Source organism: Vulpes vulpes, chromosome 16 (genome assembly GCF_048418805.1).
Source record: "Vulpes vulpes isolate BD-2025 chromosome 16, VulVul3, whole genome shotgun sequence".
NCBI classification, from domain to species: domain Eukaryota; kingdom Metazoa; phylum Chordata; class Mammalia; order Carnivora; family Canidae; genus Vulpes; species Vulpes vulpes.
Genome location: NC_132795.1, coordinates 11,015,485 through 11,039,544, shown reverse-complemented (window position 1 = coordinate 11,039,544; position 24,060 = coordinate 11,015,485). Strand labels below are relative to the sequence as shown.

Below are 24,060 nucleotides of genomic sequence, written 5' to 3'. Positions count from 1 at the left end.
GCCCAGTCACATCAGCCAAATTAACAATGGCAATTCAGTACATGACATACACAACCCCTTCAGATCCAAAAAATCCTCTACATATGTGTCACATGTCATTCAGTAGCAATGAGGTCAAGAAGGCAGGTATCACCATTTCAAGGCACAACTGTTCTAAAGAGACATAAATTTGATTGACAAAATCTGCTTAGACACCATGTACATACTATTTACAAAATAAGAATGAACTTGAAACAGGTATTCTAATACTAATTCTGTCTCTGATGCTCACTATGGTGTATCTGATATAAACCACAATTACATTAAGAATCTTGACAGTTTTCATTTTGTAGCTTGGTAAGACTGCAAATATCACTTTCTCACAAAGCAATAATGAAGTAAAATGACAATTAGGTTATTATCTCAGCTTCATTAAATAGCTTACCTCTCACAGAGGATATAGAAGTTATTGGTGGGGAGAAAGAACATTGACCTTGACCAGCTCTGTGGTACAAATTACACCTTTCAATGTTAAGGATATAAAGATTCTTTACAGGAAAGCTTGGGATCATGGAGTATACAGATTCGGTCAGCAAGGTCTACAGCTATCATATACCACACTGTTGAGCTCTTGGAGAAGGTTGTTATAAAAAGAGTAAATGAGAACAGATTTCTGTTAACATTTCTAAATTATTTTTTCAATAATGATACACATCTTGCCACAAGAGTATCACTAATAAATATAAGGACACATAACTTAGAACATGTAGTATCCCTATTTGAATAATATAAAAATTGCTTTAAAATTTTTTTCTGCATTCAATTTTATGGATTAAAATCATATGAATAAAAAAGAACAGATGTTTGTTTAAATAGATTTCAACTGTTCCACAAAATTTTATCAAAGTCATGAAGGCATTCAATAGTATGTTTTTATTAATGATGATTAATTACAGTTGTATAAATTAACCTGAAATTAATAAAATCTCTCTGTAGTGGACTGAATTGGGTTCCTTAAAAATTTATATGTTGAAGGCCTAACCCCCAACATGATTGTATTTGGATATAGGGCCTTTAAGAAAATAACTAAGATTAAATGAAGTCATAATGGTAGGACATCATCTAATAGGACTAGTTTCTTTATAAGAAGAGAAAGAAGGAAAATAAGGCAGAAGAAGAAGAAGAAAAGAAGACACTAGAGATGTCTCTCTCAATCTCGTACACATAGGAAGACCCATATGTGGACACAAAGAGAAGACAGGCATTTAAAAGCCTAGCTGGTGTTGGAGGGGAATGGGTGACGGGCACTGAGGTGGACACTTGACGGGATGAGCACTGGGTGTTTTTCTGTATGTTGGTAAATTGAACACCAATAAAAATTAATTAAAAAAAAATAAAAAAAAAAAATAAGTGCAAAGAACAAAAAAATAAATAAATAAATAAAAAAAATAAATAAAATAAAAGCCTAGCTGAGGGGCACCAGGGTGGCTCAAAGGGTTAAGTGTCTGCCTCAGGCTCAGGTCCTGATCCCAGGGTTCTGGGATAGAGCCCTGCATCAGCTTCCTATTCAGCAGGGAGCCTGTTTCTTCCTCTCCTCCCTCCTTGTGCTCTCTTGCTCTCACTCATAAATAAATAAATAAATAAATAAATAAATAAATAAATAAATAAATAAATAAAATCTGACCAAAAAAAGTTAAACAAATAAAATAAAAGCCTACCAGGGGTGCCCAGGCAGCTCAATCAGTTAGGCATCTAACTCTTGATTGCAGCTCAGGTCATGTTAGGGTCCTGGGACCCATCCCTCTGGGGCTCCATGGTAAGTTGGGAGGAATCTGCTTGAGGATTCTCTCTTTCCCTGTCCTTCTGCCCTTTCCACTGCATTCTCTCTCCCTCTCTCTCTCTCTCTCTGAAATATATATATTTAATATATATTTTTTATTAAAAAATAAAAATAAAGTAAATAAAATAAAAGCCTAGCAGAGACAACTCACAATAAAGCTGTGTGGCTGGTACCTTCACCTTAAAATTGCAATCTCCAGAACTATTAGAAAATAAATTTATGTGTCTAAGTCACTCTGCCTGTGGGATTCTGTTATGGCAGTGCAAGCATACTAATATAGTCTCCAGAAATACTAGTTTTTGTGGTGTAAACACTTAGATGTACAAGGCGGAGGAGTCATTTAAGCTCTCTGAACCTGTTTGTAAACTGAGAAGGCCAAATTAACTCAGGGATGGTGAATATAAGACACACATGACAGCACTCTTTTACTTTTTCCTCGCTCACAGTAGACAAACTATTCCTGGTAATCATTACCAGTCAATGGGAATTGTCTTCTGAGATGAGGCCAATCATCACACCCAGGTTGGAAGATGCATAAGGTCTGCTATAGGACTAGCACTACAGGACGCTACTCGTCAAAATGTGGCTCACAAACCAGCAGCAACAGCAGCAGTAGCACCTGAGAAGCTCATGAGAAATGCAGTCTCAGACCTGAGACCAACCTTCTGAACAAGATCTGCATTTTAACAATCTTTGCAATGGACATCAAAGTTTGCAAAGTTTTTTTTTGTTTTTTTTTTTTTTTAATAAAGACACTTTATTTACAGATAATACAAAATAAACCACAGGACAAACTACTATGCAGGGAAGGGATGGCCCCCACAAAACCCCCCTCCCCATCCCAGAAGAACTTATGTAAAAAATTAAAAAGGCCCTAGAAGGAAGGAGAGGTGGGGCTGGAAGCACCTTTGCTGATTGGGGATTGGGGCCCACAGTCCTCAGCCATCCTGTTCCAGGGCAGAGTAGACCCTGGCTTGCTTCCTTTGGAGTCCTGGGCCTAGCAAGGAGGGGAGACGCTGCAAGGACAGTTGGTGGCTGTTGCAGAGGCTGCTGGGCCAAGGACCCTGACTTCTGACTCTGAAGGGTTGGAGTAAGTGGGTTTTGGGGATGGGCATGGGGGTGGCATTATTGCAGTGCTCCAGCTGACTTCTTCCTGGCCTGTATGCGGGTCTGCACCAGGTTCCAGGGAACAGCTGTGTCGGGGAGGAAAGCAGGGTCCTCAAAGTGACGATGTTGTTGAATCTACCACCTCACAGCCGTTGCAAACGGTGGGGACAAACTGGGAGCCAGATCCTTGGCCGAGGCTGGAGCTGGCCCTGGTGGTGGCGCTGCTGAAGCGGCTGGTGGGCGCACGGTGGCTGACCACATTCTTCTGTGGCTGGAAAAGGATGATGTGCAACTTGGGTGCACTGATCTAGGATTCAGAAGTTTCTAAAACGAAAGTTGCTAAAATACCCAGGCCACAAGCTAAACAAGGCCCGTTTTATATTTTGTTTGGCTTCTATGCTGTTTAAAATTCTCAAATTACTTGTAACGCTTAAAAGTGGGGAGAGAGTTCATAAAAAGATATTAATTTCTTGATAAATTAGAAGCTCATGTAAAAATGGGCTAATATTTTTTGCATGGTACTAGCTGGAACCGAGTGGCATTGCCTCTTTCATGACAAGACATTACATTTTTCCCGTGACAGGGTTGATCATACTTCTCTTCATTGACTTATGTTATCTGTGTGGCCCTGTTATGCATTTGATTTTGTAATCCTTACACTTAAATTTCCTTTTCTTCCACATAGCATTGAAAGAAAACACAAAAAGGAAATATTTTAAAGTAAGAGATCTTAAAAGATACAAGTATCTATCCAAGATTAAAATTTTTTGATAATTTTTAATTTTCTATTATTTATTCTTTACCAATATTAATTTTCTTTGATCTGAACCTTAACATTAGTTTAATGATAAAATATGTTTTATAGTATGCATCTGATCAATCCATTGGAGATAGTTTATTTAATCTAGATTTCTAGCAGTATAGATTTTTTTTTTTCTTGAAAGGAATATACTAATTTTGTTCAAAGTAGGTAGTATTTTTTTTCATGTCTTAGAAAACCATTTTTAAAATCCTACCTCTTGAAATCTTTTAGGAGCCTGAGAAATGTAGAAAATAAAATGAAGAATTAAAGAAATATATAGATAAAACAGATAAATTAATCAAATGATTAGTTGACCAAAGATTAAATGTAGAAGAGTATAAGACATCAGCCTGGAGAATGACACACATTTAGTCATGGTAACTCGCATTGATAGCTACTTGGAAATATAAGGGAATTAATCATAAGATATATCACTTTAAAGATATTTTTGTGGAAGTTTTAAAAGTGATATATAAAATATCCTGGGCCTTGAATTTTAAACTTTTAGGGGTAATGAATTTCATTGAAATTAATGGAAATTAAGAAAATGTATAACATATTGGTAATATTATTCTCATTTTTACTTCCCATTACTTTAGGAATTTAATCTTCCTACTTTCAAACCCCAAATCTTATTAATATTTTAATGTTCAGAATCATGAAAGCCATTTACATTTCTGTTAAAAAAACATAACCCTTGAGCCTTGATTGCCTTAAATACTGTATGTATTTGTTCACATAGTTTCAACCATAATGTCAATAGCAACAAATGATACATTTTTATCAGTAGGTCTATTTATTCAAGTTCTTATTCTTCAACTTATCAAATATCAAAAATTTGCACCAATAAGTTTCCTAAAACTGAATATACTTATTACCTAATTTTATTACCCCACATAACATTTTTTTTTTCTTAGCTGGCTGTTAATGTAATAAGCATTGTAATCTTAAAAATCACTGTAGTGCCTGGATGGCTCAGTTAGTTGAGTGCGACTTTTTTTTTTTTTTTTGAGTGCGACTTTTAATTCCAGTTTAGGTCATGAACTTCGGGTCTTGGGATTGAGCCCTGTGTCAGGCTCAGCGGGCATCCGCTTGGGATTCTGTCTGTCTTCCCCTATCCCCTGCACTCTCTCGCTTTCCAAAAATAAATAAATAAATCCTTTAAAAAAAAAATCACTGGAGACTAATTGAATATAAATTAGAAATAGGTTGCGACAGAGGCTGAGCAGTGAGGCCCAGCTCCCTGTAAGAACACTTTCGTACCCGTGTGGTTCATCACCACGCCCTCTGACCTGGCCAAGAAGGCAGCCAAAAAGAAGGAAGCTGCCAAAGCACGACAGCGGCCCAGAAAGGGACACGAAGAAAATGAAGATACTGTCACAGAACCACAGGTGGCAGAGGAGAAAAATGAGGAGGCCAATGGCCGAGAGACCACAGAAGTGGATTTTCTGACCAAGGAGCTAGAGGACTTTGAGATGAAGAAAGCTGCTGCTCGAGCTGTCACTGGTGTCCTTGCCTCTCACCCCAACAGTACTGCAGCCCACATTATCAACCTCGCCCTCACCTTTCATGGTCAAGAGCTAATCAGTGACACCAAAAGGAATTAAACTCAGGCCATCATTATGGCCTCATTGGCTTACATGGAATTAGAGAGTCCATGCTGCTCTCTGCTATTGGGAAACGGGCAGTGCCCATCCCTGAGCACATTGACATCTACCATCTGACTCAGGAGATGCCCTCTAGTAACAAGACACCTCTGCAGTGTGTGATGGAAGTCAACACAGAGCAGGCCATGCCGGAGAGGGAGGCTGAGCAGCTGGCTCATGAGGATGCTGAGTGTGAGAAGCTCATGGAGCTCTACGAGTGACTGGAGGAGCTGGATGTTGACAAGGTGGAAATGAGGGCCTCCCAGATCTTGCATGGACTGGGTTTCATTCCTGCCATGCAGCGCAAGAAGCTGAAAGACTTCAGTGGGGGCTGGAGAATGAGGGTTGCCCTCGCCAGAGCCCTCTTCACTCAGCCCTTCATGCTGCTCCTGGACAAGCCCACCAACCACCTGGATCTCGAGGCTTCTGTGTGGTTGGAAGAAGAATTAAAGACTTTTAAGTGCATCCTGGTCCTCGTCTCCCATTCCCAGGACTTTCTGAATGGTGTCTGTACCAACATCATTCATATGCACAAAAAGAAACTGAAGCATAACACGGGTAATTATGACCAATATGTGAAGACACTGCTGGAGCTGGAGGAGAACTGGATGAAGAGGTTTCACTGGGAGCAAGATCAGATTGCACACATGAAGAACTACATTGCTAGATTTGGTCATGGCAGTGCCAAGCTGGCCCGGCAAGCCCAGAGCAAGGAGAAAACACTACAGAAAATGATGGCATCTAGACTGACAGAGAGGGTCGTGAGGGACAATACACTGTCATTTTATTTCCCACCATGTGGCAAGATTCCTCCACCTGTCATTATGGTGCAAAATGTGAACTTCAAGTATACAAAAGATGGGCCTTGCATCTACAACAATCTAGAATTTGGTATCAATCTTGATAGATAAGTGGCTCTGGTGGGGCCCAATGGAGCAGGGAAGTCAACTCTTCTGAAGCTGCTAACTGGAGAGCTACTACCCACTGATAGGACCATCCAAAAACACTCTCATGTCAAGATAGGACGTTACCATCAGCATTTACAAGAGCAGCGGGACTTAGACCTCTCATCTTTGGAGTACGTGATGAAGTACTACCCAGAGATCAAGGAGAAGGAAGAAATGAGAAAGATCATTGGAAGATATGGTCTCACTGGGAAACAGCAAGTGAGCCCAATTCGGAACCTGTGTATGGGCAGAAGGGCCGAGTGTGTCTGTCCTGGCTCAGTGCCCACATGCTCTTCCTGGACGAGCCCACTAACCACCAGGATATCGAGACCATCGACGCCCTGGCCGATGCCATCAATGAGTTTGAGGTGGGTATGATGCTGGTCAGCCATGATTTCAGACTCATTCAGCAGGTTGCCCAGGAAATCTGGGTCTGTGAGAAGCAGACAATCACCAAGTGGCCTGGAGATATCCTGGCCTACAAGGAGCACCTCAAGTCCACGCTGGTGGGTGAAGAGCCCCAGCTCACCAGGAGGACCCACAATGTGTGAGCCTCTGCCTGGGCTGGGCCGGGCCTTTGGGGCCACACTCCTGCATTGCTGCAGTACTGCTCCCCAGCCCCTCCCCTGTCCCCACCTGCCTTAGCCACACTCTGGATCTTATCTACAGCTGGATAGTACCTGTCCGGCTCCTGTCCTTCCAGTTACTTTTGTCCATGTCTGGACTTGTCTGACTGTTCTGTCAGCACCTTGCTGGTTACTGACCTGACAGGGATGCAGCCAGAGGCACCTGAGGGTCAGCCTAACGGCCCACATCCTGGGCTGGCCTGTGAAAGAGCTTCGGGTCCTCCTCTGGGCTTTGGTGATGTTGGAAGAATACCCCCCAGTCCACTGCCCCCATTCCTTTCTGCTTCTGGTTTGGAGCTCTGGACCAGGGCTTTAGTCCTGGTTGGTTTTTAAATACTTATTTATTTATTTTTTTTAAATTTTTATTTATTTATGATAGTCACACAGAGAGAGAGAGAGGCAGAGACATAGGCAGAGGGAGAAGCAGGCTCCATGCACCGGGAGCCCAACATGGGATCCGATCCCGGGTCTCCAGGATCGCGCCCTGGGCCAAAGCAGGCGCTAAACCCCTGCGCCACCCAGGGATCCCTGCCTCTTAGAATCCTCCCATGTACTATTTCCAGATTCATCTTTACATGTAACTTTTAGACCTGTGTGTCATCCACAAAGTGTCCAATAAAGAAAGAAGAAGCCATAAACAAACTAGAAATAGCAGTAGAACATGTTACCAACTCCCAGCACTTTTTCAACGAATGCCTGCTTCCTATGTGCACATCCTGCACATTTTCAACGTCCAGCCTCAATTGGCAAAGTTGCTCATGGTTGTCCCCCATCTTGCTGGACTTACCGGCACCTGCCTCTTAGAATCCTCCCATGTACTATTTCCAGATTCATCTTTACATATCACTATTACCATAACACTTTCCTATTTAAGCATCACTATCTGTTCCCTTACTACTTCAAGACAAGTTTAATGTGAGTTTTCTCCTTAGATTTTTTTTTTACATTTTTTTTTAAATTTAAATAAAGTTAGCCAACATATAGTGTAGTAATGATTTCAGGAGTAAAATTTAGTGATTCATCACTTATATAAAACACCCAGTGATGACACCAACATGTGCCTTCCTTAATACCCATAACCCATTTAACATGTCCCTCCTCCCGTCCAGTATCCTCAAGTTTGTTCTCTATAGTGAAGAGTCTCTTATGGTTTGCTTCCCTCTCTGTTTTTATCTAATTTAATTTTTCCTTCTCTTCTCCTGTGTTCATCTGTTTTTAAAATTCTACATAGCAGTAAAATGATTTGTGTCTTTCTCTTATTTCTTTTAGCATAATATATGAGTTCCATTCACATTGTTGCAAATGGCAAAATTTCAATCTTTTTGATGGCTGAGTAATATTCCATTGTATATAATATATACCACATCTTTTTTATCCCCATTCATCAATCAATGGAAATTTGGGCTCTTTCTATAATTTGGATATCATTGATAGTGCTGCTATAAACATTGGGATGTGTGTGCCCCTTTGAACCAGCACTTTTGTATCCTTTGGATACAAATACCTAGTAGTGTATTGCTGGGTTGTAGGGTAGTCTATTTTTAACTTTTTGAGGAACCTCTATACTATTCTCCAAAGTAGTTGTACCAGTTTGCATTCCCACCAACAGTGGCAAAAGTGTTCCCCTTTCCCTGTATCCTTGCCAACATCTATTTTTTTCCTGAATTGTTAATTTTAGCCATTCTGACAGGCATGAGGTGATATCTCATCATGATTTGGATTTGTATTTTCCTGATGATAAGTGACATTCAGCATTTTTTCATTTGTTTGTTAGCCATATGTATGTCTTCTTTGTAGAATTCATGACTTCTGCCCATTTCTTAACTGGATTATTTATTTTTGAGGTGTTGAGTTTGATGAGTTCTTTATAGACTCTGGATACAAGCCCTTTATCTGATACTCAATTTGCTAATATCTTTTCCCATTCCATAGGTTGTCTCTCAGTTTTGTTGATCATGTCCTTCAAAGTGCAGAAGTTATCTTAATGAGCTCCCAATAACTCATTTTTGCTTGTGTTTCCCTTGTCTCCAGAGATGTGTCTAGAAGGAGTTGCTGTCGGCAAGGTCAAAGGGGTTGTTGCCTGTGTTGTCCTCTAGGATTTTGGTGGTTTCCTATCTTACATTTAGGTCTTTCATCCACTTTTAAAAATATTTTATTTATTTATTCATGAGAGACACAGAGAGAAAGGCAGAGACGTAGGCAGAGGGAGAAGCAGGCTTCACGCAGGGAGCCCAATGTGGGCCTCAGTCCCACATCTCTGGGATCATGCCCTGAGCCAAAGGTAGACGCTCAACCGCTGAGCCACCCAGGCATCCCAAGTCTTTTATCCATTTTAAATTTAGTTTTGTGTATGGTATAAGTAGTCCAGTTTAATTCTTCTATAAGTTGCTGTCCAATTCTCCCAAATACAATTTGTTAAAGAGATTATTTCTTTTTCATCGGATGTTCCCTCCTGCTTTGTGGAAGACTAGTTGATAATTTGGTTGTGGGTTCATTTCTGGGTTCATTCTATCTCATTGTTCTATGTGTCTGTTTTTGTGCCAGTACTATACTGTCTTGATGATCACAGCTTTGTAATACAGCTTGAAGTCTGAGATTGTGATGCATATCACTTTGCTTTTCTTCTTAATGTTATTTTGCCTACAGGGTGTTTCCTGGTTCCATATAAATTTTAGGGATGTCTACTCTAGCTCTGTGAAATATGCTGTTGTTTTGATCAGGACTGCACTGAATGTGTAGATTGCTTTGGGTAGTATAAACATTTTAACAATATGTGTTCTTCCAATCCACAAGCATGGAATGTTTTCCCATTTCTTTATGTCGTCTTCAATTTCCATATGTATTCTATTGTTTTCAGCACATAGATCTCTTACCTCTTTGGTTACGTTCACTCCTAAGAATCTAATGGCTTTTGGTGCAATTGTAAATTGGATTAACTCCTTGATTTTTCTTTCTGCTGTTTCATTGTCAGTATACAGAAATGCAACAGATTTCTGTACTTTGATTTTATATCCTGCAACTTTGCTGAATTCATGTGTTGATTCTAACAGTTTTTTGGTGGAGTCTTTCAGGTTTTCTACTGAGTATCATGTTCTTTGTAAATAGTGAAAGTCTGACTTCTCTTCCTTGTTGATTTGTATGCCTTTTATTTCTTTCGTTGTCTGACTGCTGAGGCTAAGACAGCCAGTACTATGTTGAACAATAGTGGTGCCAGTGCACATCCCTGTCATGTTCCTGGCATTAGTGGAAAAGCTCTCAATTTTTCCCCATTGAGGATGATATTAGTTATGAGTCTTTCATACATGACATTTATGATGTTGAGGTGTATTTCTTCTATCCCTACTTTCTTGAGGGCTTTTATCAAGAAAATATTATTTTGTCAAATAATTTTTGACAGATTGGTAGATGTGAACCACCCCCACAGTCCAGGAATAACTCCCACTTGGTCATGGTGAATAATCAATGTATTAAATGTATTTTTACATTTAATATATTGTTGGATTTAATCAGCCAGTAACTTGCTGAGAAGTTTTGCATCCATGTTCATTAGGGATATAGGTCTTTAATTCTGTTTAGTGGTATCTTTACCTGTTCTTGGAACCAAGACAATGATGGCCTTACAGAATAAGCATGGAAATTTTCCTTCCATTTCTAGTTTTTTGAAACAGCTTCAGCAGATTAGGTATTTGGAAGCCCGGATGGTGTAGTTGGCTGAGCATCTGACTCTTGGTTTCAGCTCAGGTCATGGTCTCAGGGTTGTGAGATCCAACGTTGTGTGGTTCCAACAGAGCAGAGAGTCTGCTTGAGTTTCTCCCTTTCCCTCTGCCCTTCCCACCACTTACACACATACATGTAAATGCACTCTCTCTCTCCCTCTCTCTCTAAGAATAGATATTAATTTCTTTAAGTGCTTGGTAGAATTCCCCTGGGAAGCCATTTAGCCCTGGACTCTTGTTTCCTGGGAGATTTTTGATTACTGGTTCAATTTGTTTGCTGGTTATGTCTGTTCAAATTTTCTGTTTCTTCCTATTCCAGGTAGTTTATATGTTTCTAGAAATTTATCCATTTATTCCAGATTGCCCAATTTGTTGGCATATAATTGCTCATAATATTCTCATAATTGTTTGTATTTTAGGGCAACAGGGTGATTCCATTGGTTAAGCATTCAACTCTTGGTTTTGGCTCAGGTAATGATCTCAGGGTTGTGTGATCAAGGCCCATGTGGCCCTGTGCTCAGTGGGGGGTCTTCTTGAGAATCTCTCTCATTCTCTGCCCCTCCTCCCCTCAAATGAATAAATAAGTCTTTACAAAAAAAAAGCAGTCATTGTTTGTATTTCTACAATGTTGGTTGTTATCTCTCCTGCTTCAGTTGTGATTTTATTTATTTGGGTACTTTCTCTTTTCTTTTTGATAAGTCTGGCTAGCAGTTTACATATTTTGTTAATTCTTTAAAAGAACCAGCTGCTAGTTTTGCTGATCTGGTATGTATTTTTTTTATAACACTAATTTCTGTTCTACTCTTAATTGTTTTCCTTCTTTGCTGTTTCTAGGCTTTATTTGCTGTTCTTTTTTCAGCTCCTTTAGATTTAAGGTTAGGTTGTATATTTGAGACTATTCTTGTTTCATAAGGAAGGCCTGTATTGCTATATGTTTCCCTCTTATGATCACCTTTGTTCCACCCCAGTTTTGAACTGTCTTGTTTTTTCATTTTGCTTCCATGTATTTTTTTATTCTTAATTTCCTGGTTAACTCATTCATAACCTCCCTGTATTTGTCGTCTTTCCAAAATTTTTCTTGTGGTTGATTTCAAGTTTCATAGTGTTGTGGTCTGAAAATATGCATTGTAGGATCTCAATCTTTTTGTACCTGTTGAAGTCTGATTTATGACCCAGTATGTGATCTATTCTGGAGAATGATTCATTTGCACTCAAAAATAATATGTATTCTGCTTTAGGATGAAATGCTCTGAATATATCTGTGAAGTCCATCTGGTTCAGTGTGTCATTCAAAGCCATTGTTTCCTTGTTGATCTTCTGTTTACATGATCTGTCCATTGCTGTGAGTGGGGTGTTAAAGTCCCCTACTATTATTGTATTATTTTCAATGATATTCTGTTTGCTATTAATTGATTTATAAATTTGACTGCTCCCAAGTTGGGGTGACAAATAGTTACAGTCTTTAGATTTTCTTTTTGGATAGACCCCTTTATTATGATACAGTGTCTTTCTTCATCTCTTAACAGTTTTTGACTTAAAATCTAGTTTCTCCAATAGAAGTATGGCTACTCCAGCTTTTTTTGGTGTTCATTAGCAGGATAGATGGTTCTCCACCCCTTCAATTTCTTTTTTTTTTTTAATTTTTATTTATTTATGATAGTCACACACACACACAGAGAGAGAGAGAGAGAGAGAGAGAGAGAGAGAGGCAGAGACACAGGCAGAGGGAGAAGCAGGCTCCATGCACCGGGAGCCCAACGTGGGATTTGATCCCGGGTCTCCAGGATCGTGCCCTGGGCCAAAGGCAGGCGCTAAACTGCTGTGCCACCCAGGGATTCCGCCCCCCCCTTCAATTTCTATCTGGAGGTGTCTGGATCTAAAGTGAGTTTCTTATGAGCAATATATTTATGGATCTTACTTTTTTTTTTTTAATGCTTTACTTATTTATTTATTCATGAGAGACAGAGAGAGAGGCAGAGACAAGCAGAGGGAGAGACAGGCTCCATGCAGGAAGCCTGATGTGGGATTCAATCCCAGGACTCTGGGATCATGCTCTGAGCCAGAGGCAGACACTAACCACTGAGCCACCCAGGCGTCCCTGGGTCTTACTGTTTTAATCCATTTTGATACCCTGTGCCTTTTAATTGGAGCAATGAGTGCTTATATTCAGCGTAATTATCGATAAATATGAATTTAGTGTCACTGTATTACCTATAAAGTCACAGTTCCTATAGACTGTCTCCATTCCCTTCTAGTCTTTGTTGCTTTTGCTCTCTCTTTTCCACTCAAAGGGTCCCCTTTAATTTTTCTTGCAGAGCTGGTTTAGTCACTAACTCTTTTAGTTTTTATTTGTCTTGGAAACTCTTTATCTCTTCTCTATTCTGAATGAAAGCCTTGCTATAAATACAGTATACTTGGCTGCATGTTTTTCTCATTCAGCACGTAAAATATAACCTGCACTCTCTTCTGGCCTACCATGTTTCTGTGGACATGTCTACTGCTAATCTTAGGTGACTACCCTTGTAGGTTAAGGACCTTTAATCCCTAGCTAATTTCAGAATTCTTTCTTTATCTTTGGTATCTTACAAGTTTCACTATGATATGTTTTGGTGTTGATCTGTTTTTGCTGATTTTGAGGGGAGTTCTCTGTGCCTCTTGGACTTAAATACTTGTTTCTTTCCCCAGATTAGGGAAGTTCTCAGCTATAATTTGTTCAAATAAATCTTCTGCCCCCTTTTCTCTTCTTCTACTGAGACTCCTATGATACAGATATTATTGCACTTTGTGGAATTGCTGAGTTCCCTAAATCTATATTATCTAATAGTTTTCTTCCCTCTTCTTTTCAGCTTCATTATTTTCCATAATTTTATCTTCTATATCATCTATTTGATCCTCTGCTTTTTCCATCCTTGAAGTGATTACATGCAATAAGTTTTGCATCGCAAGCATAGCCTTTGTTATTTTGGCCTGAATAGTGTTTAGGTGTTTATATCTCCAACAAGGGTTACTCTGGTGTCCCCTATGCTTCTTGCAAGCCCAGCTAGTAGTCTTATGACTACTGTTCTAAATTCTTTTTCAGATATGTTGCTTATATCTGTTTTGAGCAAATCCCTGTCTGTAATTTCTTCTTGATTTTTCTTTTGGTGAGAATTCCTCCATTGTGTCATTCATTATATCTAGGTTTCTGTCTTATGCGTATTATGAAAGCTTGTTATGTTTCCTATTCCTGACAGTAAAACTACAATAAGAAGGGGTCATACAATGTCTAAGGCCTGGCACTTCAAGAAATGTTTCTGTGTGCACTCTGCTGCTGTCTTTTGGCTGTTCTTTCCCATAGGTCAGTCCTCTACCATCCTTTAACTACTGTCCTTTGATTCAGATAAGTCAGATTAAAAGAACAAACGAAGAAAGGAGAAAAGAAAGAAAAGAAAAGGTTAAAAGAGGTCTGATCCAAGAAAAAAGCAAAAGGAATAAAAAAGCAAACAAACAAAAATTGTAAGCCTGATTCCACAGAAAAAGAAAGAAAAAAGAAAAATAATGAAGAAAAAAAAGCCTGATCCAAAAAAAAATGAGAAAAGGAAACAAAGGAACAAAAAATTATGTCTGATTCCAAAGAAAATAATTTAAAAAAAAATTAAATTAAATTAAAAATAAATTAAGATAAAGAAAGAAAGCCTGGTCCTATTTCCACCAGAACTGAAGCTGGTGCTTTGGAGTACCAATCAGTAGACTTGGTACATGTTGGGAGCCTGTGGTGGTCTTCTGAGGGAGAAGCCTGCTGCACTTGCTCAGTCACATTTGCCCTAGTAAAGATATCCCTATTAAGTGCAGGGATGGAGGTTTGGTGTAAATGACTCCAGTCTCCACTGGAAGCACTGTATTTCTCTCTGAAGTCCAACCATTCTGGTGGTCAGGGGGTGGAAGATGGTGTAACCCACCCTCTCCCTCCCTGGGGAGGGGAACTCATGGCAACTGCTATTCAGAAGACCCTCACAGAAAAGCAAACAATCTCCTCTCCTGTGTCCCAAGTTTTCATCAGATCCCTGCTCTCAACCTATCTATGCCTGCCTGAAGGTAGGCCCAGTGCCACAATTCTCCTGTGTTTTATCTCTGGCCAGAGGATAGGATTCAAAACTCCAAATCTTAAACGACCTGGCAAAGCACGGACCCGCTACCCTCCCCCAGAGGAGAACGTCACAGCACTGCGCCTATCACTGTTCTGCCTCACAAAGCAGTTTCACATCTGTGTAGGTGTCTGGGGTCTACGATAAGGCAAAGCAAAAAGCTGGGACCAGGTTATTTGTCCTCTGGCACACACCTCTGTCCCCTCCTGTTGAATGGCCTCTCAATAGTTCCCAGCAGGCCTTTTGTCCTCAAAGAGGCAAAATAACCTCTTCCAAATGTACTCTAGGGAGGGGACATTCTCCTCCAATGCAACTCAGGAAATCCCCATTGACAGTGTCTTATTTGAAACCTACATGGTACTCTCTCTCTGACTTCTAAGAAAAGGGCTCCCTCCCCTTTGGAGCACCACAGCTTTTCTCTCCCCCAATTCATTTCTCCAAATCTTGTATCTGCCATGTTCTCTTCCTTCAATTGTGCAGATTAAATTCTTAATACTCAGATAAATTTCCTAGTTGTTCAAAATGATCTGATGTTGTTCTGTGTTCAAGGGATGAGGCAAGCTGAGGGTCCCCCTTATACTCTGTCATCTAAATTCCTTCCCTTTCTCTTTAGCTTTTAAGGTATTCAAAATCTGACTACACTCTTCCTAGCTATCTAAATATTCTCTGCTCTATGCAACCTAGTTTTCTTATTATCTCAAATACTTGCAAATGCTCAATCTGTGGTTTTTGCATATTCATTTTCCATTGCCTACACTCATCTTAATTTCCTTCTAACTACTTCATTTAATTAAACATAGATCACCCATTATATGTCATCTTTTAATGTCCAATACAAATTCTACTGTCTTCATCCAGTCTTTCCTGATTACACCAGTACTCACTCATTTGTGACCATCATTGCTGATAATTTCAATAACTACCCTTTTTGGAATGTCTATTATTGCCACGTGGCCAGTTAAACAATTTACATACATTATTCCTTTTCTTCTTCTCAACACTTCTGTGAGGTATTATAATTCCAATTATACAAATGATGAACCTGAATCTCAGAGCCCTCATAACATTTAGTTTAAAATACAGAAGTAGCACTAGATCTGTATTGACTTGTGTGGGTCACTATTACTCAGTGTCCCAAATTAGATTCTGAGTGCTTTAAGGACAGAAAACATGGCTTATTTTTCTGTTTCCCTTTAGTATTCAACATTATACTGAACACTAAAAGGTCATCAATCAAATTTAGTTGATTAATACATTAAATGTTCCAGAGTATAAAATTCTGGTTGCTCTTAGGCCATACAAGTCAGACTTTGCTACCACAAAAAGTCTCACTTTGAGCTAAGAGGTCCCTTCTCTTTACTCCACTTAGCAAGAAGGAAAAATAAATGCATGAAAGAGATAAAGTATTAAATGGACAAAAAAATACAGTTTGTGTAAACAAAAGGAAACCTAAAACTTAGTAGCAAGGTGGTTTTACTATATATTTTCTTTACTATGAAATAAGATAGTAATAGTATATAAAATATATTAAAGGGGTTTTTTATCATTATTTTAGAAAGAGAGAGAGAGAGAGAGAGAGAGAGAGAGAGAGAGTGCAGGGGCGGGAGCAGAGGGAGAGAGGTAAGCAGACTCCACTAAGCACAGAGCTTGACATGGGGCTTGATCCAATGACCCTGATCATGACCTGAACAAAAATCAAGAGTTAGATGCTTCACCGACTAAGCCATCCAAGCATCCTGACAATATTTTAAAATTATATTAAGCGTTGTAACTTTAAAACATTAGAAATGCAATATTGGTACAGACTAGAATACCTGGGCCTTCATCTGTGATGCTGGAGAGCCTGGAGCTTATGAGAACCAGATGGCAACAAGCCAAGTTTGAGCTGAATCCTCAACCACTCAATCCTCTCTTTGGTCCCCTTTCTCCTCACTTTATGAATAATATATTTGGTTAATAACAGGGAAAGCAGACATAAAAGATAGCTATGTCCTTTCTTTTCTGTCAATTATTTACAATCTTCAGAGGCTCATGGATGTAAATTGAATTTAAATTTGTCAGATTACCACTAAATCATTTGATTTTGTTATAAATAAAAGTGTGAAACTACAGCACAATCGATTTGATTCAATGTGTAGGACTTTACTGACAGAGAACAAAAAAACCACGTGTTGACCTTGATCCTATAGCAATCCTATAGCAAGTTTCCTTCACCTGGCTTCAATGGCCTGCTGTGTTAGGATGAGTGATGCATCTCTGCATCACTAGCATCACTCACTAGAGCTATGCTTGGCTACTTGCAGTTCTCTGTACACTACATCTTATTTTCTACCCCTACGGTACATGCTCACCCCTTGTCTAGAATGGCTTGTTCACCCAGTCACTGCTCAAGACACGTTTAGCTCTAAACTAAACAGCAAAACAAAAACAAAAACAGTAATTGATATTTACAGTAGCAGAAGAAGCCTCCAAAGTTAATGCTATTAAAACAATATTCTTTGGGCTGGATAAATAAAAAGATGTAAACGATAGTGATGATAATTGCTGTTGACAATACTAAATAATATTTATTAAGTGATAGTATATCCCAGACTCCCTGTTGAAGGTCTTATTACATTACCTGATGTAACACCAAACACAGACACAGTAAGGTAGATATTATCTACTTTTTAGCAACTGGAAAATAAGAATAGTTTATGTAACTTGTTTAATTGTATACATCTAGTTAATGTAACAGAGCTCAACTTGAATTCAGTCACAACTAATTTAAATACTATAGCGTGAGGAGAGCACTATTCAAAATACTATACTCTACAATGCCTTTGTCACATTATTAATTAAATTATAGTAATGAATGTTTCTAGAAAGTGTCTTATTAATTTTTTCACAGTCAATAAACTGAGGATAAATCCACAATAGTATATAATAACAGTTTTCATTATCAGTATATGCTGTTTTATTTACTCAAAAATGATTCCACGATTTTTATAGCACTTTTTAAAGATTAAACAAAATAATCAAGAATAAAAGTATTAAGAATAATTTTGTAGTAGTTTAAATATTTTTAAAGATTTTATTTATTTATTCATGAGACACAGAGGGAGAGAAAGGCAGAGACACAGGCAGAGGGAGAAGCAGGTTTCCATGGTACAGGGAGCCCAATGTGGAACTCAACTCCATGACCCCAGGACCACGCCCTTGAGCCGAAGGCAGATGTGCAACCACTGAGACACCCAGATGTCCCAGTAGTAGTTTAAATAATTTCAAAAGCTTAAAAGTTATAAAACAAGAATTGGCATTGTTCTATTTTTTAATGAGATGGATAAAAGCTGACTAAATCAATGGGTGTATATAAAATAACGATAATCTGATTTAAATATGTGTAATTACTGCAAACACTGATGTTTACGCAAAAAAAATGAGGCAGATATACTTTTTCCAGTGACTAATTTTTAGAAAAACAAACATAATGCTATAAATCATATTACATCTTTGACTAAAGCATCTCTACAACTTAAAAGAGATTCTCTATGAAGGAAGCCAGTGATAAGTGTTAACAATTCTCAACAAAATACCGAAATGATTAAAGAGATGGCCAACATGGGTATAACAAAATAAAACAAAAAATAACATAAAGGGGTGCATGTATTACTTCCCATTATTTCTCTGTGAACACCTTACATGTTTGAACTTGTGTAAATGCAAATGTTTTGTGTCTGTTTTCTATTCAAACATTTCAAAGTTATCACTTTTCGTATCTCCTTCAGATTTTTGGAAGGCTTCAATTCTTAAGGCAACCTATCTGAAAATTTTGTGAGTGTAAAAGCATATACACATCACATACACACATTCATAAAGAGGAAGAGCCAGTATAAGACAAGTGAGATAAATGACAAGGATGCTAGATGTTCTGTTGTTGACTTCCAGAAAGGTACCTATTAGTTTGTCTTTGTAGTCTGCCTTTAGAAATCAACAAGTTAAGGAAATATATTTGATTTGGGGCAATATAATTTCCTTCACGTAGTTATTTTGTGACAAAACCATAGTAGATAGTGCCTAAATTTACAGGTGAAAAGAACAAAGGCTTAATTTATGTATTTGAGGGACACCTGGGTGACTCAGCGATTGAGCATGTCTTTAGCTGAGAATGCGATCCTTGGTCAGATATTGAATCCTGCATCAGGTTCTCCATGGGGAGCCTGCTTCTCCCTCTGCCTATGTCTGCGCCTCTCTCTGTGTGTCTCTCATGGATAAATAAAATCTTTTTAAAAATTAGGTATTTGCTGAGAAGATCTTTCGACATAAATTTGGGGGAAAAGGAGAAAATGTGATGATCTTCCTCCAGGCTGAGTTAATACATGAATGAAAGATTTGCTAATGATTATTTAATGCATCCCAATTGGAAGAATATGTTGATGTTCATCATGAAACTAACTCGAAATAAGATATCCTCTTATGGAAGAATCACTAACTTATTCCAATAAATCATATACACAAAGTGTATGTATATGCCAACCCAGATGAATGTCACGTATATGACAAAATCTCACAGAAGTTCTCACTGTGAGTATGGGTAATAATCCTCTCCCAAATTAGCAGAGTTACTACCACAGTAATATTTTTGTGGCAATAAATATTATTAAGCTGTTATATCATCAACAATTTAAGGCCCAGGTTTAAAGAGTTACATATGTAATTTAACCAATGTGAAATTTATCTAATAGTCATCTGATAACTAATCTTGACCCTTTAACAACAAATAGAACCAGTACAAAATTTTACCATTTATATAATTTCTCTCACTAAAGCCCCTTATTATAAATATGGTTTGTGTTTTGCTGTTTTATCAATAGCAAGTTGCTGGACAGCTGTCTCTGAGAGAGCAAATGTAGCTTATTACCTTATTCTTGATGTTAAAGCTCTTAGAGGAAAGCAGCTTACATTATTTTTCTTTTACAAGTTCAAAGAAGAATATACAAGAAACATGCAAACCATTGGACAAATGCAACTTTTCTTCTCCCTCTCTTGTATCTACCTTCTGGGCTATAGACACAAAATTATTGGAGGAAATATGGAAGAAAATTTACTAAACTTTCTCCCCTGCCTGATTCATTGCACATGGTACTGTTTTGTTGACACTGACTTTGGTGTCACAGTTTAGAGGGTCCTTTAATTCTTCTATCAATGACAAAGACAAGACTTTGAGGGTTGTGAATAATCACATCATTCTTGAAATATTTAAATAATGCCAAAAATGCTACTTAGGGGATATGGAGGCTCTATGAATACATGTTAAAAATGTTGGATAATAAGGTTTTGGGAACATATTTTGATTTTTTGAAGATTGTATTTATTTATTTATTCTTGAGAGACACACGGGGTGGGGGGCAGAGACATAGGCAGAAGGAGAAGCAGGCTCCATGCAGGGAGCCCAACGTGGGACTCAATCCTGGGACTCCAGAATCACACCCTTAGCCAAAAGCAGATGCTCAACTGCTGAGCCACCCAGGTGTTCCATATTTTGATTTTTTATTTTAATTTTATATAAATAGTTATCTTACATCTTTGCACTCTAAGTTGCATTGTCCTATACCTAGACTTTGTCATATAGTTTGGATTTCCTGTTGTTATCAGCATTATACAATGAATACAGATATTTTTTTCTCTCCTTGGTCAAATTCTCTCAACTTTGAACATTTCCCTTTAATCTTATTTATCTTTTTGATGGTCTTTGCATCTCCACAACTAATACTTTTCCAAAGTTTTGACAGTACTAACTGAATAGAGCATACTGTTGCACTGTACATTTAGACTAGCATATGGTCTATACCAGATCAAAATTATATCTTATGCAATACCAAAGTATTAGCTAACAATTTGTAAAGTTCTGTATGGATATATAGTAATATTTTTGCTCATGATAAACTTTAATACTAATTAGGTATTTAGAAGCAAACATTTTAGTGTCATTTTGAAAGTGAAAAATTTAGGTATTTTAAAATATTATAATATAGTCAATGTTATGACTTTTCTTTTACAATCTGAGCTACCTTATAGTGTTATTACATTTATAGTAAATAAAATGAAAGTCTACATTAATTTATCATTCAGCATCAGGAGTGAATGGTTTAATTTTTGTGAATTCACACTTCAAATCTTCAAACCTTAGTTAACATTATCTAGCAAAATATTTTATTTGATTATCTAAAGAACTGAGGCAAATACTTAGTAAAGCACTACTAAACATAAGTGAATCTCATGGACTGGTTATCTTCAAAGTCATTATTAAGTTACTCTATGCTTGTTCACTCATGTTTAAAAAATATTTCCTATTTCCACAGAACAATAAAATAGTTGTCGATATGCCAGTAACCATATAATGATAAGACAGCACAGCATGTGAAGTTCAGAAACAGCTTCTTTATTCAAATCTCTGTGGATTAAGGAATGAATGTAATGTATTATATCTAAATGCACCGGGATGAAAAGTTATCAATAGAAAGAAATAATGTACAAAAGCACTCAATATTTGTATTGACTATCTTTAATAACATCTGATCAGGAATAATCATTGAGAATTATCCCGAGCTAGAAAGAACTTTAAAGAAAAAAGTCTGTATCAATGTATTGCCAAGAAGGCCATTTTCACAGCTCTTTATCTTTAATAAGGTATTCTTGACAAAATGAGTTAAGAAATGAAAAAAAAAATCAAATGGATATTGCTATAACAAGATAAAAATGACACAATGAAAAAGAACCTGAATTAATCCTTCTGCACTGATATTTACAAAGAGAAAATTTAATTTTCCTTTCCTTTTTTCTTTCATAAACTCTTTATATTGGTTGTGTGTGTGTACATGCACACACATTTCTATAGTGGGCCATGAGAGGTTGAAAGCAGTGCAAGACAAAATACAGTAAGCATTTTTGAATGTTTAAAATAAAGCAAAAAATATCCTGCAAAGTCATATTTACCAGGTATTTGTTCTACCTTTAAAAATGCATAAAGTGCAAAAAATGACTCTGATAGTAGTGCTAAGAACAGTCTAAACTTGCCATCTAAATAACACTGTAAAATATTATCTTTTCTCTGCTTATGAAAATGGAAATGTAACACACACCAGCCACATATATAGGTTATATAGTAAGTAGCAACAGACTCATGATTAATGCGCTGCTTTGAGAAACTGACATTGGGAACATAATTCACTTATTTTAAGATAATACACTTGACAAAAATATATTTTGAAAGTACATATTTAAATTATAGTTACCCATTAATTTTTAAAAAATATATTTGGTTATATCAAATATATATATTTATATATATAAATTTTTATAATAAAAATATAATTTTTATAATATATTTTTATAAATAAAAATTTATTTTTATAAATATATATTTTTTTATTTTTCTTGAACTATTTTTTATTATATATTTTTAAAAATTTTTATTTTATTTATCCATGAGAGACACAGAAAGAGAGAGGCAGAGACACAGGCAGAGGGAGAAGCAGGCTCCAAGCAGGGAGCCCAACGTGGGAGTCGATACTGCGTCTCCAGGATCAGGCCCTGGACTGAAGGCAGCGCTAAACCACTGAGCCACCTGGGCTGCCCAAATATATTTTATTTAAATACATAAACTACTAATCACATAATACTTTCCCTTCAGGAATTTTAGGCACTTTGAAAATGCATATATACCTTTACATTTGTAATTGTTACATTGCATCCTTTGTAAATAATTGATAAAATTACATTTGGAGTACTACAGTAATTGATGGACACTTGATTCTAAATAGATTGAATTAAATATTTTGTTTCTTTTAATTTTTGTGAAATTCCACACATACACTATTCTCAAAACTAAGAAAAGGTCTATTGTCCATCTCATAAAAAAAATCATATATTGATCAAAAATGAACCACTGTGAATTTCCTAAGTAAAACTATAGATGGGAGATAAAGGTTGTCTTTTTCTTTTTTTGTGGGCATTGTTTTGTTTAAAAGTTTTGTTTTTCTATAATTAAAAATATAATCTCAACAGCATTCTAGCTGCTCACTTTCTTTCCCAAAACATTGAGAACTTGGTATTTTACTTATCAACATTATAAGCTTCTTACATACGAATGGTATTATACTTCTGTATGTAAAGAAGTGTTTTTCTCCCCTACTTTACTGCTTTCTATATTAGGTTTTGACTTTTATGTGGCTAATAAAAACTGTCAACTTTTTCTATTGTGTGTAGGTTTAGAAAATCCTTATCAATCCAGATATCCAAATATAATAAATCATTTTTTTCCTTTTTCCATAGTTTGACTTTTTAAAAAAATTTTTCTAAATTTATTTATGATAGTCACACAGAGAGAGATAGAGGCAGAGACACAGGCAGAGGGAGAAGCAGGCTCCATGCACCAGGAACCCGACGTGGGATTCGATCCCGGGTCTCCAGGATCGCGCCCTGGGCCAATGGCAGGCGCCAAACCGCTGCGCCACCCAGGGATCCCCTTGGCTTTTTTTTTTTAAGATTTCATTTATTTATTCGACAGAGAAAGAGAACACAAGCAAAGGGGGCAGAAGTCAGAGGAAGAGGGTGAAGCAGGCTCCCGGTTGACCAGGGAGCCCAATGTAGGGCTCAAACTCAGGACCTGGGAATCATGACCCCAGCCGAAAGCAGATGCCCAACTGACTGAGACACCCAGGCACCCTGACATTATGAATAATCACAAATTAACATGGAATTTATGTCATTCCATACAATACAATAAAAACTTACTTCTTTCTCATAAGTGGCTTACCAATTAAACATCAACTGGTTTGACCCCATACAACTAGTTTATGATCAAAATCTCGTAATTGTTAAAAGCATAGTGACTAAATCTAAGAATATGGACACAGAATTTTTCCCTCCTCCATATTTTTGTAAAATATTCTTCTACTAATTAAAATTGTTGTGGGAAGGGAAAGGAAGGAAGGATGGAAGGGAGAGGAGAGGGTTAGGGTGGAGAGGAGGGGAGGGGAAGGGAAAGGTGGAGAGGAGAAAAGGAAGGAAGGACGGACGCACCGACAGATGAAAGATAGAAGGTAGGCTGGTTGTAGAGCTCTTCCTTGATTTGGAAAACATATGAACTCAGTGTTTTAGAGTACAGTCTATTGGCTATTAAATCTTTTTCCACAATTATTTATGCCTACCACCTTATTGGGAATTGTGGTGGAAACAAAGATAATTTTATTTTTATTTTAAAAAATATTTTATTTATTTATTTGAGAGAGA

The 24,060-nt window shown here is 37.4% G+C and overlaps 1 protein-coding gene and 1 pseudogene across 4 annotated transcripts in view; one reads left to right on the top strand and one right to left on the bottom strand.

Annotated features, from left to right (window-relative positions):
• Positions 1 to 24,060, bottom strand: part of ERBB4 (erb-b2 receptor tyrosine kinase 4) — a 1,095,199-nt gene that overhangs the window by 923,165 nt on the left and 147,974 nt on the right. The gene's annotated exons all lie outside the window — the stretch shown is intronic.
• LOC112922431 (ATP-binding cassette sub-family F member 2 pseudogene) lies at positions 27 to 6,872 on the top strand (annotated as a pseudogene).